This window comes from Orycteropus afer, unplaced genomic scaffold (assembly GCF_000298275.1).
Source record: "Orycteropus afer afer isolate SDZICR_OR568_19922 unplaced genomic scaffold, OryAfe1.0 scaffold00271, whole genome shotgun sequence".
Lineage (NCBI taxonomy): Eukaryota > Metazoa > Chordata > Mammalia > Tubulidentata > Orycteropodidae > Orycteropus > Orycteropus afer.
This window is the reverse complement of record NW_006921858.1, coordinates 342,945-348,988: the sequence shown is the minus strand read 5'-3', so window position 1 is coordinate 348,988 and position 6,044 is coordinate 342,945.

The window sequence follows — 6,044 nt, the reverse complement described above, 5'->3', positions numbered from 1 at the left end:
GTCTGTGTTAATTGGTTTCCCTTTTCTTTGTTGAAGAGGGTCTGTGCAATCCTTCTGCCTAGTCCGCCATCTTGCCCCGCCTCCTCACAATGTTTTTAATGGCCATTTTTTTCAGAAGTGGACCTGCCCACATCCTTCTTCCTAGTCTGTCTTAGCCCGGAATCTCTGCTGAAATCTGTCCCTATGGGTGACCCCGCTGGTATTTGAAACGCCAGTAGCATCGCTTCCAGCATCATAGCAATATACTACCCACCACAATATTACAAACTGACAGACAAGTGGTGGTTCTGACTCATAGAGACCCTATAAGACAAAGTAGACCTGCCCATGAGGTTTCATAGGCTGAAATCTTTATGGAAGCAAATGGACAGATCTTATCTTCTGCTCAGAGCCTGATGGATTCCAAGCCTGAATCTTCAGGTTAGCAGCCCAGACTTAACTACCAGTGTGCTTGAGCTCTGACAAGGTGAAGCATTTTAGGATGAGAAGAGGCCAAAAGAGAAGGCAACTGAAAAATACTCAGAAGATATGGGGAAAAGATTTTATCATTAGTCCCATGTATTAAAGACCTGGATGTCAGCCCAAGTTTTATTACATTCTTTACACCCTCCTAAGCATTGTTGTGTTGTTGTTGTTATATGCCATCGAGTCAGAGCCAACTCATAACGACCCCTCCTTGGATTTCCGAGGCAGTATCACTACAGAAGTAGATTGCCCAACCTTCCTTCCGAATAGTGGTTGGTGGGTTTGAACCGCCAGCCTTCTGGTTAGCAGTCAAGTGCCTTAGGCACTATGCTACCTCCTAAGCATTATTATTCCCCAGTTCCTGAAATGTGTTGCTATTTTACTAGGCTAACTGCTCACAGGGCATGACACACAGCAGGCAATGATAATAACAACATCTAACATACTATACTATGTTATTTTTACAGAGGAAAAAACTGAGGAACAAAGCTCTTAAGAAGTTTGCCCTTGGTACTTAACCAACTACTGCTTAAGCTTAACCACATTACTTACTTAGACTCAACCTCATGAATACCTTAGATACTCATAAAATGCCTTCTCAATGAACTAAAAAGAATAATGTGATAGTTGGAGCTGTGTGTCAACTTGGCTGGACCCCAGTTCTCTGTGGTTGTTCCCATGATGGGATTGGATGACTGTGTTCTGAGTGGCCAACCTGTTGAAGGGGAGTTTCCCTAGGGGTGTGGCCTGCTTCCAGTATATCCAGGGACATCCTGAGAAGAGATACATTCTTCTGTGGATTGGGATTCTGTTGTGCTGCCTACAACTGTACATGAGTGAACAGGCACTGTTCGGCCTGGATATCTTGGATTCTTCATTTGTTGGAGTAGCGGGCACTCAGCCTTAGTAAGCGGGAGTCCATGTTGCTGAGCCCATGCATAACCTCCATCCCTGCCACCATGGCCACTTTGTTCATGAGCCCATTGAGCAATGACAGGAGTAGCTGGGGAAAAAGGGCGGCTCGTTTCCACTGAACATGTCATCCTATCCACCTGATTGTTAAAGTCCTCCTCTGCTGAGGTCACCTTTTGGTGGGCATTCACATGAGACACAAATACCTTTACTTCTTTGGCCCATTCAGAGAGATCTATCCATATACCTCTTTCCCATACATCCTTATCACCAATCTTCCAATCATGCTCCTTCCAAGTCCAGACCATCCAGCTAAGGGGTTAGCCACAGCCCATGAATCCATATATAATCACACAACTGGCCATTTCTTATTCCATGCAAAGTGAACAGCTATATGCATGGCTCGAAGTTCTGACCGTTAGGAGTATTTCCCTTCACCACTGTCCTTTAAGGAAGTCCCAGAAAGGGGCTGCAGTGCCACTGCTGTCCACTTTCGAGTGGTGCCTGCATATCACGCAAAACCATCTGTAAACCAGGCACGAGTTTTCTCTTTCTCAGTCAACTGATCATAAGGAACTCCCAATGAGGCCATAGGTGCAGAGTGGGACAGGGAAGGTAATGTGACTGGAGTGGAGACCATAGGCATTTGGGCCACTTCCTCAAGCAACTTACTTGTGCCTTCAGGTCCTGCTCAAGCCCGATCTTTGATATACCACTTCCATTTAATGATGGAGTGCTGCTGTGCACGTCCAACTTTATGATTCTGTGGGTCAGACAACACCCAGTTCATGATGGGCAGCTAAGGCCTCATGATGACTTGCGGCCCATGGTTAGGCATTCAGTCTCTATTAAAGCCTGGTAACAAGCCAAAAGCTGTTTCTCAAAAGGAGAGAAGTTATCTGCAGAGGATGGCAGGGCTTTGCTCCAAAACCCCAAGGGTCTGCATTGAGATTCACCAATAGGGACCTGCCAAAGGCTCTAAACAGCATCTCTACTACAGACACTTCAAGCACCATTGGATCAGCCAGATCATATGGCTCAAGTGGCAGAGCAGCCTGCATGGCAGCCTGAACCTGTTTCAGAGCCTTCTGTTGTTCTGGGCCCCACTCAAAACTAGCAGCTTTCCGAGTCACTTGATAAATAGACTGCAGCAACACACTCTAATGAGGGATATGTTGCCTCCAAAATCCAAAGAGACCCACCAGATGGTGTGCCTCCTTTTTAGTTGTGGGGGAAGCCAGATACAATAACTTATCCTTCACTTAGTAGGAATATCTCGACATGCCCCACACCATTGGACCCCTAGAAATTTCACTGAGGTGGAAGGTGCTTGAATTTTTGTTGGGTTAATTTCCCAACCTCTACCATGGACATGTCTCAGCAATAAGTCTAGAGTCATGGATACTTCTTCTTTACTAGGTCCAATCAGCATAATGTCATCAATATAATGGACCAGTGTGATGTCTTGTGGAAGGGAAAGGTGATCAAGATCCCTACGGACTAAATTATGACATAGTGCCAGGGAGTTGATACAACTCTGAGGAAGGACTGTAAAAGTATATTGTTGGCCTTGCCAGCTGAAGGCAAACTGCTTCTGATGGTCTTTTGAAATTGGTATCGAGAAAAAGTCATTGGCCAGATCAATAGCTGCATACCAAGTACTGGGAGATGTACTAATTTGTTCAAGCAATGAAACCACATCAGGAACAGTAGCTGCAATTGGAGCCACCACCTGATTAAGTTTACAATAATCTACTGTCATTCTCCAAGATCCATCTGTTTTTTGCACAGGCCAAATAGGTTAATTAAATGGGGATGTGGTGGGAATCACCACCCCTGCATCCTTCAAGTCTTTGATGGTGGCAGTAATCTCTGCAACCCTTCCAGGGATGCGGTATTGCTTTTGGTTTACTATTTTTGTAGGTAGAGGCAGTTCTAATGGCTTCCACTTGGCTTTTCCTACCATAATAGCGCTTTCTCCATGTTGTCAGGGAGCCAATGTGGGAATTCTGCCCATTGCTGAGTATATCTATTCCAATTATGCGTTCTTTGACTGGGGAAATCTACAGGATGGGTTTGGAGACCCACTGGACCCACAGTGAGATGCACCTTAGCTGAGACTCCATCAATAATTTGACCTCCATATGCCCCCACTTTGACTGGTGGGCCACAATGACACTTTGGGTCTCCTGGAATCAATGTCAATTCAGAGCCAGTGTCCAGTAATCCCCAAAAAAGTCTGATTATTTCCTTTTCCCCAATGAACAGTCACTCTTGTAAAAGACCTCAGATCCCTTTGGGGAAGGCTAGGAGAAAGACTGACATTATAGATTTTTGGCAATGTAGTGGGGTCCTTCCTTCCTCTAAGGGACCTGGCCTCCCCTTCATTCAAGGGGTTGTGGGTGTGTAAACTGACTCACGTCTGGGAATTGATTGAGAGGTCGTGACTCTGTATTCTGGCAATTCAATCTAGGTTGATGTTCATGTGACCTGGAATTGAAATACAGATCAAGTAAATATTTAGTAGTCTTGTCATGTATCTCACTATTAGGAACACCATGAGCAAGTAGCCAATACCATAATTCCACATGTGTCAGACTATTCTGGTTAGTGTTCTGACTCTGCTGTCCATTATGGTAACCATGCCCACCTTGCCTTTGTCGATTAACTGCTGCCACTTGACCCCTACTACCATGGGGTCCAATCAGCCCCATCGTAGGTAAGTGTCTTAGTTCAATTAGGGCAGTTCCCACTGTCAAATCAGGTTTACATAAAATAGCAGTCACAGCAGTCTTCAAGGATCCTGGCACTCCCTTCACAAATTTATTCCTCACGGTACTGGTGAAAGGCGTGTCTTCTGGACTCTCCATTTCTGGCTCTAGGGGTCTAATCTGATAAATCCATTCTAACAGGCCAATTTCCCTAAGACACTGGATACCGTCTTCTACATTATACCAAGGCAGGTCTGCTACTTCAACTTGACTTAATGTAGGCCACCGCATAATCCATGCCTCAGTAAGCCAACCAAATAAACTATTAGATCCTTTCCTAACCTCTCAAGCTGAGACATTGAATGAAGAATCCATACTTAGTGGGTAAGTCAATAAACTCAGACTGATCCAATCTTACATTCTTTTCACCATTATCCCATACCATCAGTAGCCATTCCCATACATATTCTCCAGGTTACTGTCCATATATATTAGCAAAATCAAGTAGGTCTTTTCAGGTATAGCATATCACCTCCTCAGTCACACATTCTATTTCACCTCTTGGGGCTCACTTGGACTTGACTTTAGTTATGGGTCTCGTAGCCACAATGGGTGCTTGAGGCAGTTCCTGAGAGCATTCTGGAATGTCTTCCTTGGCCTCTGCCTGAAACAAGGACCCAGCAGGAACAGTTGAGTTAATCCCATCAAACTGAGGGGGAGGGGATAATGGTTTTACAGTAATCCGTTTAGATGGGAGGGATTGAACAGAATTTACAGACTCCATATCCTGATCTTCCTGATTATCTGTCCGTATGTCCCCATTCCAGGTTTCAGGATCCCATTTTTTTTCAATCAATGCCCTCATTTTAATGTCAGACACCGTTCTGGATTGGCAATTTATTTGGCATTGTAATTCAGCCACCCTTACAATAATACTCTGGGTTTGGTTTTCAGAATATCAGCTCAGTTACTAGAAGATATAAGGCTTTCTTTCAGAGCACAACTGGAAGCACTGAGGTCTTTTATGTGGCACTTAAGCCGAGACTCAGCAGCTCTGAGCTCACCTTGTGCTTTCACCACTTTGTCTAGTGTAAGTAGTACCAACCAATCAGCTTCCTTATACTCCTCATTCTGACAAAATTACAGAAAAGTATCAAATATCCAATCACCCAGAGTGTCACTTCTCACAAGTATTTGGTCTATTGGTGGTGCTATTTTGCGTATTAATTTTGCCACCTCACACCACGGGTTAGCAGGGCCCTCTTTACTAACAGACACAGGGTCACTAGTGTCTTTAATATTAATCAAACTGGAGAACCAATCTAGGAAGCCCATCCTTATGATTTTGTCTCTCTAGAACCACTCCTGGTACCAAATGTGTTAGAGAATGTCCTGGTCTCTAGAGAAACAAAAACCAGCAAAGCTTATATATATAAGAGAGAAATTTACCTTAGGAAAATGGCTCACACATGTATAGAAGCCGGCAAGTCCAAATTTCCTGGATCAAACGTCAAGCTGGGGGCTTTTCCCTGCTCCCACAACCGCAGGGGCTGAGGAGCTCAAGGCTGGCAGGCAGTACACCAGCTGTTGACTCCAACAAATGATGAATCAAAGATATCCAGGCTGAACGGTGAACTGCTCACTCATGGACAGTTGTAGGCAGCACAACAGAATCCCAATCCACAGAAGAATCTATCTCTTCCCAGGATGTCCCTGGATATACTGGAAGCAGGCCACACCCCTAGGGAAACTCCCCTTCAACAGGTTGACCACTCAGAACACAGTCATCCAATCCCATCATGGGAACAACCACACAGAACTGGGGTCCAGCCAAGTTGACACACAGCTCCAACTATCACAGTCCACCCCTTGTCAACTTGGCAGTTGTACACATCTTCTTAACCATATACAATCTCTAAATAAGGACAATTATAAAGTCATATTTGTGCCTAACAT